This window comes from Malus domestica, chromosome 07 (genome assembly GCF_042453785.1).
Source record: "Malus domestica chromosome 07, GDT2T_hap1".
Taxonomy (NCBI): domain Eukaryota; kingdom Viridiplantae; phylum Streptophyta; class Magnoliopsida; order Rosales; family Rosaceae; genus Malus; species Malus domestica.
The window spans coordinates 27,595,375-27,617,203 of record NC_091667.1 but is presented as its reverse complement, the minus strand read 5'-3'; the positions used below and the strand labels follow the sequence as shown (position 1 = coordinate 27,617,203).

The 21,829-nt window shown below is 40.2% G+C and overlaps 2 pseudogenes; both read left to right on the top strand.

Annotated features, from left to right (window-relative positions):
• Window positions 1-32: 32 nt before the first annotated feature.
• Window positions 33-3,663, top strand: LOC114826105 (heat shock cognate 70 kDa protein 2-like; annotated as a pseudogene).
• A 616-nt stretch (window positions 3,664-4,279) lies between these two features.
• On the top strand, window positions 4,280-17,000 carry LOC103417741 (heat shock cognate 70 kDa protein 2-like; annotated as a pseudogene).
• Window positions 17,001-21,829: the final 4,829 nt, after the last annotated feature.

The following is a 21,829-nucleotide window of genomic DNA, read 5'->3' as shown; positions in this document are numbered from 1 at the left end:
TCTACACGCCGCGCGTAGCGTCTTTCATACGCACATGCAGAAGGGAGGGAATATTTTACAAACTGAATTTCTTCCTGGCTAACTTTCTTTACCTATCGCCCAAAAATCTCAAAAGCTCTTTACTTTTCTCTGCGGTTCTTTGCTTGTTTGATTGATTGAATCTCAGCTGATGCAATGGCGGTAAAGGGAGAGGGGCCAGCGATCGGTATAGATCTCGGAACTAGTTACTCGTGCGTCGCTGTTTGGCAACACGACCACGTCGAGATCATCGCTAATGATCTGGGCAACCGCACGACGCCGTCTTACGTGGCGTTTACTGATACGGAGAGGTTGATCGGCGATGCGGCCAAGAACCAGGTCGCCATGAACCCCGTCAACACCGTCCTGGGTAAGAATCGAGATACTTTCTTTTTTATGTGATGTTGTTTTTTTGCCTTGTACTGTTTGATCTCTGCTTGTATGGTTGATTTTATGAATTTTACTGTCAATATTTGCTGGTTGTTTAAACTTTGCTGTTTTTAGATTTCTATTGCCTGAATTTCTGAGAAAAAGAGTTCAATTTCCTTGAAAGTAATTATCTTTTTGAGGCTTGGTCTGATAAATAACTTTGCAGGTTAATTTTGTGCAGGGTTTGTTGTGCCTTGAATCTTTTTATAGCGAATTGATCGGTTTATTTATTTTTTATTTTTATTTGCAGGATTTGTTTAGTTAATATTAATGGACTATCAAATATTATAATTGGTGGTCACGGCCACGAGTTTTAGTTAATCTGTTCAAAATTATAATTTGGGTTTTAAGTTTCTTGTAAATTGTTGGATGAAATTTTAAAAATGGTTTTTATCATAAATGGTCTCTTAAATTGATCTACCTTATCAAGATGGTCCATGAAATTGAAAATCAATCAATGTAATCCCTGAAAATTGGTGTCACAAATCAATGTGGTCATTCCGTTACAATTCCGTCAAAAATTCTTTGTGGCACATAACTGGTTCCCACAAATATAAGTAAATATTGCTCTATGGATTTAAAATATTTAAATAAATTAAAAATTATTTATATAATTAAAAACTTAAAAATATATATATATATATATATATATATATGACTGTATTCCTCCATTAATTTGCTTTTTCTTCCCGTAATTTCACATTTTCTAATTTATTTTATTACATTTTTTATTTAATTTTTGAATTTTGTATTCGAATTCTGGGGATGTGTCACTTCATTGTGTGGTGGATGCGATATTAGGGGCTTTGGGGCTTCTGGATATCAGGCATAGTTTCTGATTCAGAGCCGAAGTGGAGGGGTGCAGCTTCCTCGGGTGGGAGAAGATGGCTATTTTTTTTTTTAAGTTTTTAATTATCCAAAAATATTTTTTTCAAAAATAATTTCAAGTATTTCTAATCCATGTGGCAATATGAATTAGTCTTGTGAGACCCATTTATGTGCCACATCAGCACATAACAGAGTTTGACAGAATTGTGACAGAATGATCACATTGATTTCCGACCCCGTTTTTATGGATTAGATTGATCGATTTTCAATTTCAATGATCATTTTGATAAGTTCAATCAATTTCAATGACCGTTTGTGATAAAAATCCATTTAAAAAAGCTTTCCGAGTTTTTAGTGTCTGGCATGATCTATTTGGTTACTTTTATTTTTGATAAGTTTTAATGGATTTAGCTTGATATTGTAGCTTGTTCTGTGTTATGAATTATTAATAAATTAGTATTTTTTTAACGAGCTTGGTTAATTTTTCAGATGCCAAGCGGTTGATTGGTAGGAGATTCTCTGACCCTTCTGTTCAGAGTGACATGAAGCACTGGCCTTTCAAGGTCATTTCCGGCCCCGGTGACAAGCCCATGATTGTTGTCACATACAAGGGCGAAGAGAAGCAGTTCACTGCTGAAGAAATTTCCTCCATGGTTCTCTTCAAAATGCGTGAGATTGCTGAGGCCTATCTTGGCTCATCTATAAAGAATGCCGTTGTTACTGTCCCGGCTTACTTCAACGATTCTCAGCGTCAGGCCACGAAGGATGCTGGGGTCATTGCCGGCCTTAATGTTCTGCGTATTATGAATGAGCCCTCCGCTGCCGCTTTTGCATATGGTCTTGACAAGAAGGTCACCAGCGTTAGCAAGAAGAATGTCTTGATTTTCGATCTTGGCGGAGGCACTTTTGATATCTCCCTGCTCACAGTTGAAGAGGGTATTTTTAAAGCGAAGGCAACTGCCGGAGACACCCACTTGGGAGGAGAAGATTTCGACAATAGAATGGTGAATCATTTTGTTCAAGAGTTCAAGAGGAAACACAAGAAGGACATCAGCAGCAGCCCAAGTGCTCGTAGAAGGTTGAGAACTGCTTGTGAGAAGGCAAAGAGGACTCTCTCATCCACTTCTCAGACCACAATTGGGATCGATTCTTTGTACAATGGTGTCGATTTTTACTCAACCATTACCCGTGCTAGGTTTGAAGAGCTTAACATGGATCTTTTCAGAAAGTGTATGGAGCTCGTTGAGAAGTGTTTGAGAGATGCAAAGATGGACAAGAGCTCGGTCCACGATGTTGTGCTAGTGGGCGGTTCTACTAGGATTCCAAAGGTGCAGCAGTTGTTGCAGGACTTCTTCGAGGGCAAAGAGCTGTGCAGAAGCATCAACCCAGATGAGGCTGTTGCTTATGGCGCCGCTGTGCAGGCTGCCATCTTGAGCGGTGAGGGTAACAAGAAGGTGAAGGATTTATTGCTTCTGGATGTCACTCCTCTGTCCCTTGGTTTGGAGACTGCCGGAGGTGTGATGACTGTGTTGATTCCAAGGAACACGACCGTTCCAACCAAGAAGGAACAAGTCTTCTCTACCGACTCAGACAATCTGCCTGGTATCTTGATCCAAGTATATGAGGGTGAAAGGATATGGACTCGCGATAACAACTTGTTGGGAAAATTTGAGCTTTCTGGCATTCCTCTTGCTCCAAGGGGTGTTCCGCAAATCACTGTCTGCTTTGATATTGATGCCAATGGTATCTTCAACGTCTCTGCTATAGACAGGACTACATGGAAGAAGAACAAGATTACCATCACCAAGGACAATGGAAGATTGTCGAAGGAAGAAATAGAGAAGATGGTTCAAGAGGCTAAGAAGTATAAGTCAGAAGATGAGAAGCACAAGAAGAAGGTAGAGGCCAAGATTGCCTTGGAGAATTATGCCTACAACATGGGGAAGACTTTGGTGATTTATGCTGTCAACATGATGAACACGATCAAGAAGATCAAGGACGCGAGTGACCAGACCAACCAGGCTATTCAATGGCTTGATGAAAACCAACTTGCTGAGGCTGACGAGTTTGTGGACAAGCTGGATGAGCTGGAGAGCATCTGCAATCCAATCATTGCCAAGGTGCACCAAGGCTGGCATACCTGATGTCTGTGGCACCATGGATGAAGATGTTCCTCCTGCTAGTGGCAGCGGTGCTGGTCCCAAGATGGAAGAAGTCAATGAATCTGTTTTTGTTGAGCCAATATGTGTTTCTTAGTTTAAGGTTTGAAATTGGGTACTTTTTTAATGGGATTCTAAAATCCAAGATGTAGGATGTTTGGTGATCTTGGTTATTTTGTTCAACATCGTATTCTAGTATTTTGTCAATGAAGCCCATTTTCTTTCTAAATTATCTCTCTTGGATTCACTGTTTGATATTGTTTGAATTTTATCCTTTATGTTTGGTGATCTCGGTACTATTCACTTTACTTTTTATTTTGTCCTTATCGTTAAAACTCAAAGTTTTTAAACCATTTTTATTAGTTTTCCTTAATATTAATTCTCATTTACTAATATTAATTTTCTACCTACATTCTTTTCATTTCTTTTTGGTTTAATAGGCTTTAGTGCAGTCATTCTGTTTGTATTTACAATAGGTTACCTTTCTATTAACTTCTTTATCGTATACTAATTTATTAGTTAAATAATGGTTTAACAGGTTTTGTGTGATTTTCTCAAGTTGAGAGACTTGCATAACCTTAATTTAAATTTAACGGTGCAAAAGTTCATACAAATTTTTAGCTAAAAAAATTAAAATTAAAGAATATCTCTTGACAAGTACAAATATTAAAATTAAACATTGTACGTGCACTTAGAGTATTATAACTGTATTATAACTATAAGAATGTCTTTACGCGCCAACAAATGTAAAAAGAAAATAAAATTCTACAAACTGAATTTATTTCGTCCTGGCTAAGTTTCTTTACCTATCTCAAAAGCTCAAAAGCTCTTTACTTTTCTCTGCGGTTCTTTGATTGATTGAATATCAGCGGTTGCAATGGCGGTAAAGGGAGAGGGGCCAGCGATCGGTATAGATCTCGGAACTAGTTACTCGTGCGTCGCTGTTTGGCAACACGACCGCGTCGAGATCATCGCTAATGAACAGGGCAACCGCACGACGCCGTCTTACGTGGCGTTTACTGATACGGAGAGGTTGATCGGCGATGCGGCCAAGAACCAAGGCGCAATGAACCCCATCAACACCGTCCTGGGCAAGAATCGAGATACCTTCTTTTTCTTGCGAAATTTTTTTATGTGATGTTTTTTTGCCTCGTACTGTTTGATCTCTGCTTGTCTTGCTGATTTTACGAATTTTACTGTCAATATTTGCTGGTTGTTTAAACTTTGCTGTTTTTAGATTTCTATTGCCTGAATTTCTGAGAAAAAGAGTTCAATTTCCTTGAAAGCAATTTGTTCGTCGCAGGAATCTCCTGGCGGACGAGTACACAGCTCCCCTGGGAGAATGGCGTCGGTTGAGGGTATCTGTCGTACTTCTGCTTTCTTCTCGGACTCGCTCAGGCAAGCCTTTGTCGGGCAGATCTTGGTCGGGCAAGACACACTTCGGGCAAGGCTCGTCGGGCAGTTCTGAAAGAGAAGGACAGAGTTAATTTGAAAGGGTGCCTTTGTGGGGCCTTAGGTGTAGGCCTTAAGGCTCACAATCAAGATTAACTTTGTCGTGCTCAGGCGTGCCACTGCCATCTTTAGTATGGCAGATGTTGAATGGGTGTTAAGCTTTGATTGAATATGTATACGCCCGAGAAACCAAGTTAGATATAACAGGTGCCTTTGTGGGGCCTTAGGTATAGGCCTTGAGGCTTCCTGTCAACCTAAACCAGCGCTTGGATGTATCATATTTGGTCTTTTATGGTTGCCAGAGTCTTATCACTATTATACCTTTGATTATCTGAATCCAAGAGGTAGGACGAACCCAAATGAGTGCCTTTGTAGGGCCTTAGGTATAGGCCTTGAGGCTTCCCATCAGAGTTAATCCTTATACTCGGACCAACTAGACCGCAACATGAAATGAAGCTAAATAGATGCCTTCGTGGGGCCTTAGGTGTAGGCCTTGAGGCTTTCTATCAGAATTCACTCCGTGCTTAAGCCTTTTCTACGAATCAAGATATAATAGCAACAAAACGGAGAAATAGATTGATTACTTGCGCCCCAAGTAACTTCGGACTTCTCGCTTATCAAGGATTGTCGTGGATGGGTTGAGTCCACATAGAGTTCTTTTTTATGCCTTGAGGCCAAGGACTTTACTGATCTTTAAATTACATGCCCGCGGGCTTAAGACTTAGATCTGATTTGAACTCTGACACGATTCAGATCGGATTCAAGTGCTGAAGACTCATTTTCATTATGACTTTGCTAGAAATAACTTGTATATAATTGGGAATATATAACATGTTATTGTGCTTTTAAAAGAAATAAAAGACAAAGACAGAGCAAAGATAGTCGGGTAAGTTTGAACCTTATCGGCCAAGGCTGAACTTCTTACAAAATCTATCTTTGTGGCTCTGTCAGAGGTCTGAAAGCTTTTAGAGGGGTTGACGGGGGAGAAGAGGATACAAAATGAATCGATACCACCATGAACAAGGTAGCAGAGCTATTACAGGGGTTTGGGAAGGTTTATCCCGAATGGGATGAATGCTTGTGCTGACTACAGCTTTGTTGAAGGCAAATCTGGCTTGAGCAGAGTTTTGGCTTTTGTTTGTTTGTTTGAGTGTCTTTAATTCTGTCTTCTCTTCCTCCTTTTATAGACGACTTCAGCTTGGGTTCCTGTAGCAATAGCGGTGCCCGAATGCGGTTTGGTGATGACTCACTAGCTTTTTTACATGAATGCCACCAATAAAGTACTTTATTGGGCTATGTAGTGACTGAATAGCCTACCCCCTGTGGTCTTTGAGCAGGTAAGCAGGTGGCCTTTGTAACTTGTGCCCAGCCGAAAGCCTCTTTCCTGCCTCCTAAGTTTTCCTCTGGGCCTTGGGTTTGGGCCGACTTTCTCTCTGGCCCAAAGTTCAGATTTTATCCCAAACAGTGCCCCCTTCAATTGATGTTAAGGTTGGGATCCCAGGCGCCAATATTAATTGAAAGAGACCCCTGCTTTAAACCCTTAGAACTCTTAGAACCCTTGTGAGTGAACTTCTCTGTTCTCTGTGTTTCGTAAAAAGAAAACCTTCTCTGATACAACAAAACTTCCCAATTCTTCCATCATTTCTTTCTCGTTGTCCGACGAGGTTGTATCTTTACCGTTCTCCTTGTTTTTCTTCCCCACGGCCTTCATTAAATGGCCTCAGGATCCGGCCAAACCCTACCATCCTACGAGTCTGGTGAAGGAATTGCCACTCTACGCCGTCTGCTCAACGGGCTGCATCGTCCGCGGGCAGGTCTGCATTCTGAACTCTTCTTTGAGATGCATGGGGTTCAATCTTTGGGTCCTGCCTGGATTTCTCGGGTTCCCTCAGTAGTAGAAAGTAATATGCCTAGGGGAAACTGGTTTACCCCAAATCCTTATTTGGCCGACTCGGGCATTTCTTCTTCTAAGTGGTCTTTTCATCGTCGAGTCTTTCCCTTGATGAATGATCTTGCCTGGGCCCAGTGGATTGACGAATTGGAACCTTCCTTCAAGCAGAAATGGATGAGTAACGGCATCTACGAACTGATTATGCTTTCGAAGATTTCAATTACCCCTAAGCCCGAATTGCTTGCTTCTGCCCTCCTCTTTTGGAATACGGGCACAAACACCTTCGATTTCCGTATGGGTCCCATGTCTCCCACCATTCTTGATATGGCCCAAGTCTTCGGGTTGAGGCCATCGGGCAGGGTGATAGATGTTACTCAAGATTGGATTCCATCCTCTACCACCGGGGGCTCAAGTTCTTCCACCTACTTCCTTCCTCTTAGCTATAACTCAGTTACTTTCAAAAGTTATGGGACCTCCTTTAAAGGATTCATCCCTTTTGTCAAGAAGAACTTCGGGGTAGGCTCTCCTCAAGCCGACAAAGATCAAGAGCATATGTACTTTCTTCTTTACTGGCTTAACAAGCACGTCTTCCCCAACAAATCCAAGGGGGTACGGGTAGAATGGATCCCCTTGGTAGAGGTTCTTCACAATTTTGATGACGTTACCACAGGTCCATTCCTTCTCTCCCATCTCTATCACCTTCTTTTTGACATGACCCGGGATGAGCCCTTTGAGACCAATTTGAACGGCCCCATCTGGATGATACAGATTTGGCTACAATGGTATTTTCCAGAATTTCGGGCTATCAATCTAGAGTTTCCAGAGGGTGTGGCTCCTGCCCGAATCCTGGCTGAAGCTCCTCCTGTAGATCATTCCACCTTTGCATGCTTCTACTTTTTCCGAGTCTGCAGGACTCGGTCAGACTTGGAATGGGGTGCATCGGTCTTGAGGAGATATCCTTGGTTTTCTGACCAAGCCTTCCAAGATGCCCCTGGTGAGGATGCTGCTCCCTTCTGCAGGGAAAAGTTTATCAGCTGTATTCAGCCAAGAGACTTGGCCTGGGGGGTCCGGGGAAATCGGTATGATCGAGGCTTGGATGTGTATCATCCTAACTTCTGCAGCAGGCAATTAGGATTTAGGCAATCCATACCTGTCCCATTCTTCGACTCCATCCATTGTGGCACTTCATTTCGGTTACAGACTCATTCTGAAGCAATATTTCGAGCTGCCCGCCGTAGTTTGGACGTGATGAGCCAAGCAGCCCGACATTCCGTTGTTCTTAATTTCGAATGTACCTCGCTGTTTTCTTCTTGGTGGGAGGAAAGGTGGACTAGAAAATACGGAGGAGATTTGAAAGTGAACCACGATCGTATTTTCAGCCAGCTTTCTCTTAAATCATATCCTAGCTCGGGCGAGCTTGCAAATTGGAAAGATATGATCCAAGAGAAAAACTGATTACTCCTAATAGGTGACTTTCTTCCCATCCGATTTTGCTTTCCTTGTTGTTTACTTTCCTCACTCTTACCTGTTTCTGCAGCTTCAGTTGATACTGAATCCGAAGCCATCGAATCAGAGAATGATTCTGCTGATGCCGCAGTTCTTCATGGTGCTGCAGCAGAAGCTGAAAGGCGGGAAGCCGGGGAAGGGACAGACGTCTCTGAATCTCTTGGGGATTCAGGAGCTGAAGAAACAATTAAAAGAATAGCCAAAGATACGACCAAAGCATCTAAACGAAAGAGGGTGGCCATAACTAAAACCACAATCTCTGATCCGGCGCTTCCTTCAGCAACCACACGACCAATTCTTACCCGAAAGAGTAAGCGGGCAAGAGTCACCGTGCCTCCTAAACCAGCAGCCCCATCTGCTCCCGTTTCTGAAGCGGGTAAAGAGACAGAACAATCTTCCAGTGAGTCTCTCCTCTTCTGGATCAAATGGCTACCTTTCTCCCTTATCTGATTATCCCTTTATCACTCAACAGGACCTCAAGCTTCTAAAAGGTCAACCCTTGCTTCTAAGAAGGAATCACGAAGGGCTGCTACGCTTAAAGAGGTATGACTTCTATCTTTATACTTTCTTATTTTCAAACCTTTCTGAATTTTGAATAATTTGGCTTTAGGCTACAAGGAAAGAAAGTCTTTCTCCGCAACCTGCCCTAGATGCAACCCCTTCTTCTCAATTTGATCCTTCCACAAGAATCATGTTGCATTTTGTGGATGAGGATGATACTTTGGTGAGTTACTCTTTCTTTTCATTTCAACTTTGCACATTGCTACCCAAGTAACTCCTATCCATGTTCTTTGCAGCCATCTTCGGGATATGAACCCCTTTCCCCGTCAGTGGCCTTGGATAAAGAACCCATAGTTCCTGAGATCCCTGTAGCTTTAGACACAACTATTTCGCAAGCGCTTACTCGCCAGACGGTCGATGAACCTCCTTCTCCTCAAGATCAACCTCAGGTGCTGGAATATTTTCTTCTTGTTTCTTCCTCTGGTGACCTTTTGCTGATCATCACTACTTTCTTTGGATACAACCAGGATGTAGGCACAGGTTCAGGCACAACTTTCCCATATGTCGCTGGTGGTGAAAAATCTTCACCTCGACAAGGAGTTAGTGCATTTTCTGGTGAAACCCCGGGGTTAAGTCAGGTAACTTTCTTCTCTCCAAAGCCTCTTTTGTTTTGATTTGTGTATAGTTCATCTTGTCCTGATCCTGAAGTTTTGTAGCGAGCTTCCCCAAAAGAAACTTCCCCTCCTCCAATGGCCCGTAACCCAAGGTGCTTTCAACCTCCTTCTTCCTCTGGAGATGTTGACACCTCCCTGTCTAGAGATGAACCGATTGAACAAACAGAAATTGCCCCTTCCATAGGCATTATCTCACCAGAAGAAACTGTTATGCCGGACCCTTCTCCTTCCTCCTCTGATCCTGCCAAGTTGCCCAAACTCTTCGAAGCACTCGGGCGACTTGAGACGCGGTTGAAGTCTTCAAAGCAGGCTTCAACAAAATCTATGTCTTCGGAGCAGCAACAAATCTTTCAAACATGGGCAAAGAAAGAATTCACTGCATCATTTAGCCTCAAGGCTCTCTGTGACCTCGAGAGAGTCATTACTGAGTTCTTTAAAAACGATCGCTTATCTAAGCCTCAGTATGATTCTTTCCTTTCTTTCTTTGAAAACTTGAGGGCCCTCAGGGAGCAACATCAGAGAGCAGACCGGCTGGCTAACCGGGCAAAATGCTTCATAGAGAGAGAATCGAGCTCCTCTACCCAAGTTAGTCGGCTGATGGAAGAGAGTATGCAGACCAAAGAACGGATTGAAGTTGTTTCTTCTGAAATTCAGAAGTTGGAGAGACAACTGATGATCCTTAAGGCGAAGCAAACAACTCTTCTGGATAACCTTGAGCAACAGATCGAAGGGGTGGAAAAAGCGACTTCAGAGTTAGAGCAAACCAAGTCTGAACTTGTAAACAGCCATACTGTCTTGGCTGAACCAAATAGAATTTTTACCATCATGCGAACATACCATTCTAGAATAATCACCTTATGTGAAGATATAAAGTTTTTGGAATAGAATTACTTTGTAATCTCTTTTTGTTTTAGAATGGATATGTAACATTCCTCCTGTTCTGCTCCATTTGGATAGGCCTCAGGCAACTCTATGCCCCCTTGCCTACCTGCTTTTCTCCTCCATCTTTATTGTTGGCAATCTTAGCCCCTGCTCCCGGGTCCTTTCAATGGCATTTTACTCTGTTGATAACCCCGACTCCTTGAAAACGAGGTCGATCATGCTAATAGGAGCTTCGGGGAAAGGGTTAGTATCCACCAACATACTAGCCTGAGGTGAATCGAGTAGTAACTTCCCCTTCACTATAAGATCATGTACCCAGTCCCTAAACTGGACACAATTGACTATAGAGTGGTTGAAGGTATAATGCAACTTACAATACTTCTTCCCCCTGAGTTCCTCGGGCTTGGGCATCTTTTTGGTGCTGTCGGGCAAAATGACTCTTGCCCGCACAAGTTCTTCATAGATTTCTGGCGCCTTGGTTAGATCGAAAGAATAACTTTGATACTTTGGGGGTTTCATGGGTACGAACCCACCATCATTCATCACGATCTTCTGGTCCTTGACTGGTTGGACTAACCCTTTGATCGTCAATGGCTTGAAGGGTGTGGTCATCTCAGCAGCACATACATCTATACTCTTGTCCTCATGATCATCTTTGCATTCGGGTCCGGCTTCCCCTACTTCTACATGGTGAATAGTAGCTTTATTTTTGTAGAACGGAGGAGTTTTGGAAGTATGTTTTACCTGCTGTTCCTCCTGTAACAGCCTCTCATACTTAGTAGCAGCAATCACCAACTCTTGTAGCTCATTAAACTGTGCATCATAGAACCTCTTTCTCAAAGGTAATTTTAAAGCCCTTTGAGCAATGGATATGAGCTGTGCCTGGTTGACAGGGAACTGACATCTCATCCTTGTCCTCCTGAACCTCATCATAAAATCTTCGGTGGACTCATGATCATATTGTTTCACTTCTACCAGATCATTAATGGTGAGCTCTGGCTCTATCCTGTAGAGCTGTTCATGGAAAGCCATCTCCATTTGCCCCCAGTTAGCAATGGAATTGGGGGGTAATAGAGAATACCATTGAGATGCCAATCCTGCTAGTGAATTTCCAAACAACCTCAATTTGTAGTTTGGATTGTCCTCATACGCCACACAGTGATTAGAAAATTTGAAAATACGATCTCTGGAGGACACACTGCTATCTTCCCCTGTGAAAGTCGGGAATGCGGGCATCTTGAAATTAAGAGGGAATGGATTTAACTCATCGATATATTCAGGATATGGCTTCTGGTAGGTAACCCTGAATACTGGACGAACTCGAGGCTGGGCGTTTTGAATCACCGTTCTTCTTAACTCAGCCAATTCTTCTCTTAGTTGCTGAGTAGCTAAATTATCATTCTGGCCATGGATAGCTGACTCAATCTTCGGACTCCGGTCATTGCCCGCGTTTGCTTCCCTCTTGGTTTCAGATTTTCTCCAGTTAGATCCTCCACCTTTGTTGACCATCGGGGGTGGCCTATAAGGTAGAGGTTTATCTGACGTAGTAGTGGTTGTTTCTTTCCCGCTAGTTTCTCCAGCCGTGGCTGGCAGTCCAAACTTCATTCTTTCTTGTTCGCTCTGCCTCCTATTATTAAATGATAATAATGGGAAGCTGGGAAACTCCTTTTCTGAAGCTGACTCCATCACTGCTTGACTTTCTTCAGGTATCACCTTCTTCTTTCCCCTATCCTTTTCTTCTTCTAGTAGTGGAAACAAAGAAATGATTGGCTCACTTCTTATAACAACTGGACTCATTCCACTTCCTTGAGCACCCTTTGGAGTAGAGAACTCCAAATCCAGCCTCCTTTGTAGATTTCCTGTAAGCATGCAGAGTCTGCTTACTTCTCCCTTAGTCTCCAAGGAAATTCTTTCCATGCTTTTCAACACTTGGATCATTGTAGCTTGCAGTTCTTCATTAATCCCTTCCCCCTGTGATTTCTCAGATGCAGTCGAACTACCTGAGACCACCTGTCCGGATGGGGATAAAGGATTTTCTGATTGTTCTGTCATCTGGAAAAGATCCTTCTTGGCTTCTTTTTTGGCAAGTTTATAGCTTCTCTTTTTTGGACATGTAAGATCTTAGAAGTGTAGCTGTTTCTTGTCCCACCGGGCGTGCCAAAACTATGTTCGTCGCAGGAATCTCCTGGCGGACGAGTACACAGCTCCCCTGGGAGAATGGCGTCGGTTGAGGGTATCTGTCGTACTTCTGCTTTCTTCTCGGACTCGCTTGGGCAAGCCTTTGTCGGGCAGATCTTGGTCGGGCAAGACACACTTCGGGCAAGGCTCGTCGGGCAGTTCTGAAAGAGAAGGACAAAGTTAATTTGAAAGGGTGCCTTTGTGGGGCCTTAGGTGTAGGCCTTAAGGCTCACAATCAAGATTAACTTTGTCGTGCTCAGGCGTGCCACTGCCATCTTTAGTATGGCAGATGTTGAATGGGTGTTAAGCTTTGATTGAATATGTATACGCCCGAGAAACCAAGTTAGATATAACAGGTGCCTTTGTGGGGCCTTAGGTATAGGCCTTGAGGCTTCCTGTCAACCTAAACCAGCGCTTGGATGTATCATATTTGGTCTTTTATGGTTGCCAGAGTCTTATCACTATTATACCTTTGATTATCTGAATCCAAGAGGTAGGACGAACCCAAATGAGTGCCTTTGTAGGGCCTTAGGTATAGGCCTTGAGGCTTCCCATCAGAGTTAATCCTTATACTCGGACCAACTAGACCGCAACATGAAATGAAGCTAAATAGATGCCTTCGTGGGGCCTTAGGGGGCCTTAGGTGTAGGCCTTGAGGCTTTCTATCAGAATTCACTCCGTGCTTAAGCCTTTTCTACGAATCAAGATATAATAGCAACAAAACGGAGAAATAGATTGATTACTTGCGCCCCAAGTAACTTCGGACTTCTCGCTTATCAAGGATTGTCGTGGATGGGTTGAGTCCACATAGAGTTCTTTTTTATGCCTTGAGGCCAAGGACTTTACTGATCTTTAAATTACATGCCCGCGGGCTTAAGACTTAGATCTGATTTGAACTCTGACGCGATTCAGATCGGATTCAAGTGCTGAAGACTCATTTTCATTATGACTTTGCTAGAAATAACTTGTATATAATTGGGAATATATAACATGTTATTGTGCTTTTAAAAGAAAGAAAAGACAAAGACAGAGCAAAGATAGTCGGGTAAGTTTGAACCTTATCGGCCAAGGCTGAACTTCTTACAAAATCTATCTTTGTGGCTCTGTCAGAGGTCTGAAAGTTTTTAGAGGGGTTGACGGGGGAGAAGAGGATACAAAATGAATCGATACCACCATGAACAAGGTAGCAGAGCTATTACAGGGGTTTGGGAAGGTTTATCCCGAATGGGATGAAGGCTTGTGCTGACTACAGCTTCGTTGAAGGCAAATCTGGCTTGAGCAGAGTTTTGGCTTTTGTTTGTTTGTTTGAGTGTCTTTAATTCTGTCTTCTCTTCCTCCTTTTATAGACGACTTCAGCTTGGGTTCCTGTAGCAATAGCGGTGCCCGAATGCGGTTTGGTGATGACTCACTAGCTTTTTTACATGAATGCCACCAATAAAGTACTTTATTGGGCTATGTAGTGACTGAATAGCCTACCCCCTGTGGTCTTTGAGCAGGTAAGCAGGTGGCCTTTGTAACTTGTGCCCAGCCGAAAGCCTCTTTCCTGCCTCCTAAGTTTTCCTCTGGGCCTTGGGTTTGGGCCGACTTTCTCTCTGGCCCAAAGTTCAGATTTTATCCCAAACACAATTATTTTTTTAGGCTGGGTGTGATAAATAATTTTGCAGGTTTATTTTTTATTTTTTATTTTTTAATTATTTTTTGAACTTTGCAGGTTAATATTCTCTGAAAATTGATGTCGCTAATCAATGTGGTCATTCCGTTACAATTACGTCAAAAATTCTTATTCTTTGTGGCACAGGTGCCACAAATATAATTAAATATTGCTCTGTGGATTTAAAATATTTAAATAATTAAAAAATTATTTATATAATTAAAAACTTATAAATAAATAAAAATTAAAATAAAAGATGAATGTATTCCTCCATTAATCTGCTTTTTCTTCCCGTAATTTCATATTTTTTTAATTTATTTTATTACATTTTCGATTTAATTTTTGAATTTTGTATTCGAATTATGGGGATGTGTCACTTCATTGTGCGGTGGATGCGATATTAAGGGCTTTGGGGCTTCTAGATATCAGGCATGAAGTTTCTGATTCGGAGCCGAAGTGGAGGGGTGCAGCTTCCTTGGGTGGGAGAAGAAGATGACTGTTTTTTTTTTTTTTTTTTTTTTTTTGTAATTATCCAAAAATATATATTTTTAATTATTTTAAGTATTTCTAATCCATATGGCAATATTCATTAGTCTTGTAAGACCCACTTACGTGCCACATCAACACATAATAGAGTTTGACGGAATTGTGACAGAATGATCACATTGATTTCTGACCCCCCATTTTCATATACCAAATTGATCGATTTTCAATTTCAAGGATCATCTTGATGAGTTGAATCAATTTTAGGGACTGTTTGTAATAAAAACCCATTTAAAAAAGCTTTCCGAGTTTTTAGTGTCTGGCATGATCTATTTGGTTACTTTTATTTTTGATAAGTTTTAATTGATTTAGCTTGATATTGTAGCTTGTTCTATGTTATGAATTATTAATAAATTAGTATTTTTTAACGAGCTTGGTTAATTTTTCAGATGCCAAGCGGTTGATTGGTAGGAGATTCTCTGACCCTTCTGTTCAGAGGGACATGGAGCATTGGCCTTTCAAGGTCATTTCCGGCCCCGGTGACAAGCCCATGATTGTTGTCACATACAAGGGCGAAGAGAAGCAGTTCACTGCTGAAGAAATTTCCTCCATGGTTCTCTTCAAGATGCGTGAGATTGCTGAGGCCTATCTTGGCTCATCTATAAAGAATGCCGTTGTTGCTGTCCCGGCTTACTTCAACGATTCTCAGCGTCAGGCCACGAAGGATGCTGGGGTCATTGCCGGCCTCAATGTTCTGCGTATTATGAATGAGCCCACCGCTGCCGCTTTTGCATACGGTCTTGACAAGAAGGCAACCAGCGTTGGGGAGAAGAATGTCTTGATTTTCGATCTTGGCGGAGGCACTTTTGATGTCTCCCTGCTCACAGGTGAAGAGGGTATCTTTCAAGTGAAGGCAACTGCCGGCGACACCCACTTGGGAGGAGAAGATTTCGACAACAGAATGGTGAATCACTTTGTTCAAGAGTTCAAGAGGAAAAACAAGAAGGACATCAGCAGCAGCGCAAGAGCCCTTAGGAGGTTAAGAACTGCTTGTGAGAGCGCAAAGAGGACTCTCTCATCCACTTCTCAGACCACAATTGGGATCGATTCTTTGTACGAGGGTGTCGATTTCTACTCAACCATTACCCGTGCTAGGTTTGAAGAGCTTAACATGGATCTTTTCAGAAAGTGTGTGAAGCCCGTTGAGAAGTGTTTGAGAGATTCAAAGATGGACAAGTGCTCGGTCCATGATGTTGTGCTAGTGGGCGGTTCTACTAGGATTCCAAAGGTGCAGCAGTTGTTGCAGGACTTCTTCGAGGGCAAAGAGCTGTGCAGAAGCATCAACCCAGACGAGGCTGTTGGTTATGGCGCCGCTGTGCAGGCTGCCATCTTGAGCGGTGAGGGTAACAAGAAGGTGAAGGATTTATTGGTTCTGGATGTCACTCCTTTGTCCCTTGGTTTGGAGACTGCCGGAGGTGTGATGACTGTGTTTATTCCAAGGAACACAACCGTTCCAACCAAGAAGGAACAAGTCTTCTCTACCTACTCAGACAATCAGCCTGGTATCTTGATCCAAGTATATGAGGGTGAAAGGACAAGGACTCGCAATAACAACTTGTTGGGAAAATTTGAGCTTTCTGGCATTCCTCTTGCTCCAAGGGGTGTTCCGCAAATCACTGTCTGCTTTGGTATTGATGCCAACGGTATCTTCAACGTCTCTGCTAAAGACAGGACTACAGAGCAGAAGAAGAAGATTACCATCACCAATTACATGGGAAGATTGTCGAAGGAAGAAATGGAGAAAATGGTTCAAGAGGCTAAGAAGTACATGTCAGAAGATGAGAAGCACAAGAAGAAGGTGGAGGCCAAGATTGCTTTGGAGAATTATGCCTGCAACATGGGGAAGACTTTGGTGATTTATGCTATCAACATGATGAACACGATCAAGAAGATCAAGGATGCGAGTGACCAGACCAACCAGGCTATTCAATGGCTTGATGAAAACCAGCTTGCTGAGGCTGACGAGTTTGAGGACAAGCTGAAGGAGCTGGAGAGCATCTGCAATCCGATCATTTCCAAGGTGCACCAGGGCTGGCAGACCTGATGTCGGTGGTGCCATGGATGAAGATGTTCCTCCTGCTGGTGGCAGCAGTGCTGGTCCCAAGATGGAAGAAGTCGATGTAGCTGTTTTTGTTGAGCCAAGATGTGTTTCTTAGTTTAAGTTTTGAAATTTGGTACTTTTTTTATGGTATTCTAAAATCCAAGATGTAGGACGTTTAGTGATCTTGGTCATTTTGTTCAACATTGTATTCCAGTATTTTGCCAATGAAGCCTATTTTCTTTCTAAATTCTCTCTTAGATTCACCGTTTGATCTTGTTTGAATTTTATCTTTTATGTTCTTTTTACCTGTTTACCTTCTCCAAAACCATCTTCTCTGTTCTTCCTCCTGCTCAAGCAATTGGGATTCTCAGAGGCCCCACTTAGGGTGGGAGGGACAGAATGGCCTGCCGCCATGCCATTAAAACTCACCTTCACCTGCGCGAGAGGCTTACATGGCAGTCAGGAATGACGGAAGGAAGCTGTCGATTACAGAACTAAGTCAGCAAAACAGCTGAGTCTGCTGAGGCTAAGGAGGCTGTTAGTTCTGTAGCGCAGTCCCCTGACTCCCTTCGATTACAAGCATGAGCGTTTGCCGACTTGTGAGTCCGGCTTATACTTCTGCGTGCTTTAGTTGTTCGATACTCATATATTCACCGGGCACCCGCCATAACTTTATTATGCTTTCATGGTAGTCGGGATGTAAACATTAGCAAAGCTAGATAAGTACGTCGTGGATTCAAGGACTTATTCTCGTCTCAATCTAGCAGACGATGTGGTACAGATGCAGATATGGGATACGGATCACAGCACTCATCCAAAAGAATACGGCCTGTATAGCAGCTTCTTTAGAAAAACTCATCTAAAAATCTTATTGAAAATCCAACTACTTTATGAAAAAATCACATGGCAGCTTCTTTAGGAAAAACACTTCTAAGACCCGTAAGCGGTTATAAATTATATTGACAAAGGCAATCAGAAGTCTTTATGGTTGTCGAGAAAGAAAATTGTAATTAGAAGCATTTGTGAACTACTTATGTATCATAGAAGCGTTTTATAGAAACGCATTTAGCAACCGATGATTTAGGAAGCACTTCCAAGTGATTTTCCAATAAGTATTTGAACATTTAATAAAAGATCCAATGTTTCTCTATGAAAGCACTTGTAGAACAAACGCTTATGAGCATTACAAACCAATTGAAGACCAGGTGCAATGATGTGAGTTAAAGCTTAAAATTTTAAGCCATAACCCATACACAGTTTTTTTCTCCAACGGTTATGGCTTGAATTGTGGACGGAATTTGGGCTAATGGTTTTTTTTCTCACCAAGACTTAATAAAACCTAATGATGGGAAATGCTTTTAGGGGATTTAAAACTTAAATTTTACGCTTTAACACAATCATTACACTCGAACTAAAAACTCTTGTAAACTGAATTATCATAATGATACAAAATATATACCACATTATTGAAACTTTCTTTGTCAACTAAAAGAGTATGAAAAGACATTTGTTTTCTATCACAAAAAAAAGGACAATAACGTAATTTCACAAATAAAAATTTTACTTTTTTTGTTTAAACCACACCTACATGTGAATTTATCATCTCTAATTTAAAAAAAAATAAAAAATAAACCTCTGTCCACCTCTCCCCATTCCCACATTTTTCTTTCGCTCTCTTCCTCTCTCCATTAATTTTGAAAACAAAAGTAAAAAATTCTCGCAATTTGTTTGTGGGCATATACTAGTATATCAAAAAAAAAGGTAAGGGCAATTGTGTAAAGAAAAAAAATCCTTTTATTAGAAGAAAAAAAGGAAAAAAAATAAAAAATAAAAAAGGGGGAAGACATGCCGATTAAGGAAAGATTAGCCCCACTGCTCTTTCATTTAAGACATGCTGATTAAGGAGAGATTAACCCCACTCCTCCTCCATTTTAGGAGAGAGATTAATATCCCATAAAATGTATAATAATAAGAAAATACAATTAAAAAAAACGCAGGATGATTGTAAACATGAAAATAAAATTAAAAAAGGGACGTGATGAACCCTCAATAAAAAAAAATTGAATGTGAAAAATGGAAAAACTGCACCCACGTTGAGCAAAACATAGCTTCTATCAAACTAAACTGCCGATATATCTTTCCACAAATCTCATTTCAATCCAGGAAATCAGAAAAAATAAATGTGCACAAAGTCTTCATCTTACAAAATTCGTAATTTCTTCTCAACAAGGTTTGCTACATATTATATGATTACACGGATAGATTTTTTTTTAAATAGCGAATTATTTCTCTATTTATATGCCTCCATAAATTTAACGTCTAAATTGGGTTATGATTTTTATGTTTGTAGAGTTTCAGTGGCGGAGCCAGATAGAGACTAGTGATGGCCCAGGCCTATCTTAAAATTTCAGGTCTTATACATGCTGTCTACAAGCTTTTACCAAAATGAGCATGCAGCTCATTGGATTTTGGCGTTTTGCATATCCAAATGGTCTCGGTTGGAGACTTGCTTGTGCTCTGACACTTTTTAGATTTTTTTTTAGAACAAAACTTGGCTGCTAAAAAAATCAGCAACAGCTCTTGCTGCTAGCACATTACAGATGGATACGTGTCCAATCTGTGATTAAATTGGAAGCAAAAATCCTTATAATTTGCCTTATTTTTCCCGATAATAAAACTAAGCCCTCCTTTTTTTTTGTTATAATTTGCCTTACGTTTTACCATATAAAAATCATACTTTTTTTTAGCTAGTTGATATAAATCAAAGGCCTAAATATTCTAGAGAAAAATCTAATTTAAGTCATGATCATAGATTTTTGTTCAAATCTGTTTTTTATTTTTTATCAAAGCTTGAAACAAGTTTTGTTCATATGATATAATGATTTCAATACTAAGTTTGCTATACAAAATGTAAAGTTCTACCATTCTTGTTTTATTAGAATTTTCCATGCCAATACAAAAAACAAAACCTTTAATTTCTCTTCATTAATTATATTTTAAAGGCTAATTTCTAAGGCCCTTCCTAATCTGGTTTTCTGGCTCCACCACTATAGAGTTTTGTTGCAAAGCCGGAAACTTTACCTAATGGGACGATTAATTTGATGGTGTTGAATTGCATGATTCTTGGCAAGACCGGTATTTTTAGTTTGTATCTCTTTAGATTAATTCAAAAGGTTGTTTATGCTCCTCTTGTGCATTAGTTTGTATTAATTAATTTAGTAGAAATTTTCATTTTTATGTTCCTTTTGTCAATGAGTTTATTTTAATTTAATTTAATAAAATTTCCATTTTTGGTTTCTGGGTAATTGAATTTTTTTTGTCAAACGATAAGTTTTATTAGATTAGCCACCGATGTGGTTCGAAGACACGCTATCATGCAATGGCTCAATTCATTTCCACCACTGTGGTTTCTAGGTAATTGAATGTTTGAAAATTTTTAATTTGTATAATCAGTTTTGAAGTTGGTTTCATAGGGAAAATACGGAAGAAGTATATTCTGCTCCATCCGACTATGAAAGGTTTCAGTCCTTTCGTTTGGTTTTCTTTGATGTATGCTGCAAGGAGTATATTTGAAACCCTAGTGTCTCCGAAACAGAATTCTATTCAGTATAGAGTTTCTTAGCTTTTGTAAACTGCTTGAGTTTCGCAAGCAAAGACAGCATACATGTATACTTAGCATCGTTCATTTTGAGTTTCATTTTAACAATCTAAAATAAGGATTACAAATTTGGACCAGTAGTGGGTGTATGTTTCATTTACTTCTTTGCATTTACAAATATTAATATCCTCTCTACATTCTCATTATTTCTTTTTGGTTTAATAGGCTTTGGTGCAAGTCATTCTGTTTGTATTTACGATAGGTTTTCTATTAACTTCTTTATTATATACTATTTTATTAGTTAAATAATGGTTTAATAGGGTTTATGCTTTTTTCTCTTTTCAAGTTAAGAGACTTGCAGTATCTTAATTTAAATATAACGGTGCAAAAGTTCATAAAATTTTTCAACTAAAAAAAATAAAATGAAAGAATGTCAATTGATAAGTACAAATATTAAATTGTGGGCGGAATCTGGGCCAATGGTGTTTTTTTTCTCACCAAGACCTAATAAAACCTAATGACTGGAAATGCTTTCGGGGGATTTAAAACTTAAATTTTAAGCTTGAACCCAACCATTACACTTGGACTAAAAATGCTTGTAAACCGACTTATCATATTGATACAAAATATGTACTATATTATTGAAACCTTCTTTATCAACCCAAAAAATGTGAAAAAGACATTTGTTTTTATCACTACAAAAAAAGTTAAGGACAATAACATAATTTCATAAAACAAAAATTTATTTTTTTGTTTTGTTTAAACATCACATACATGTAATTTTATCATCTCTAATTAAAAAAATATATATAAAAAAATAAACCTCTATCCATCTCTCCCCATTCCCACGTTTTTCTTTCACTCTCTTCCTCTCTCCCTCAATTTTAAAAACAAAAGTAAAAATGTCCACACAATTTGTTTGTGGGCATATTCTAGAATATGAAAAAAAAAAAGTAAGGGCAATTGTGTAAAGAAAAAAAATATTTAATTCCTTTTATTAGAAGAAAAAAAGGAAAAAAAATAAAAAAAAAGGGGGAAGACATGCCGATTAAGGAGAGATTAGCCATACTGCTCTTTCATTTAAGACATGCTGATTAAGGAGATATTAACCCCACTCCTCCTCCATTTTAGGAGAGAGATTAAGATCCCACCCATTAAAATGTATAATAATAAGAAAATACAATTAAAAAAAACGCAGGATGATTGTAAACATGAAAATAAAATTAAAAAATGGACGTGATGAACCCTCAATAAAAAAATTGAATGTGAAAAATGGAAAAACGGCACCCACGTTGAGCAAAAAGTAGCTTCTATCAAACTAAACTGCCGATATATCCTCCCCCAAATCTCATTTCATTCTAGGAAATCAGAAAAAATAAATAAATAAATGTGCACAAAGTCTTCATCTTACAAAATTCTCAATTTCTTCTCAACGAGGTTTGCTACATATTATATGATTACATGGATATAATTTTTTA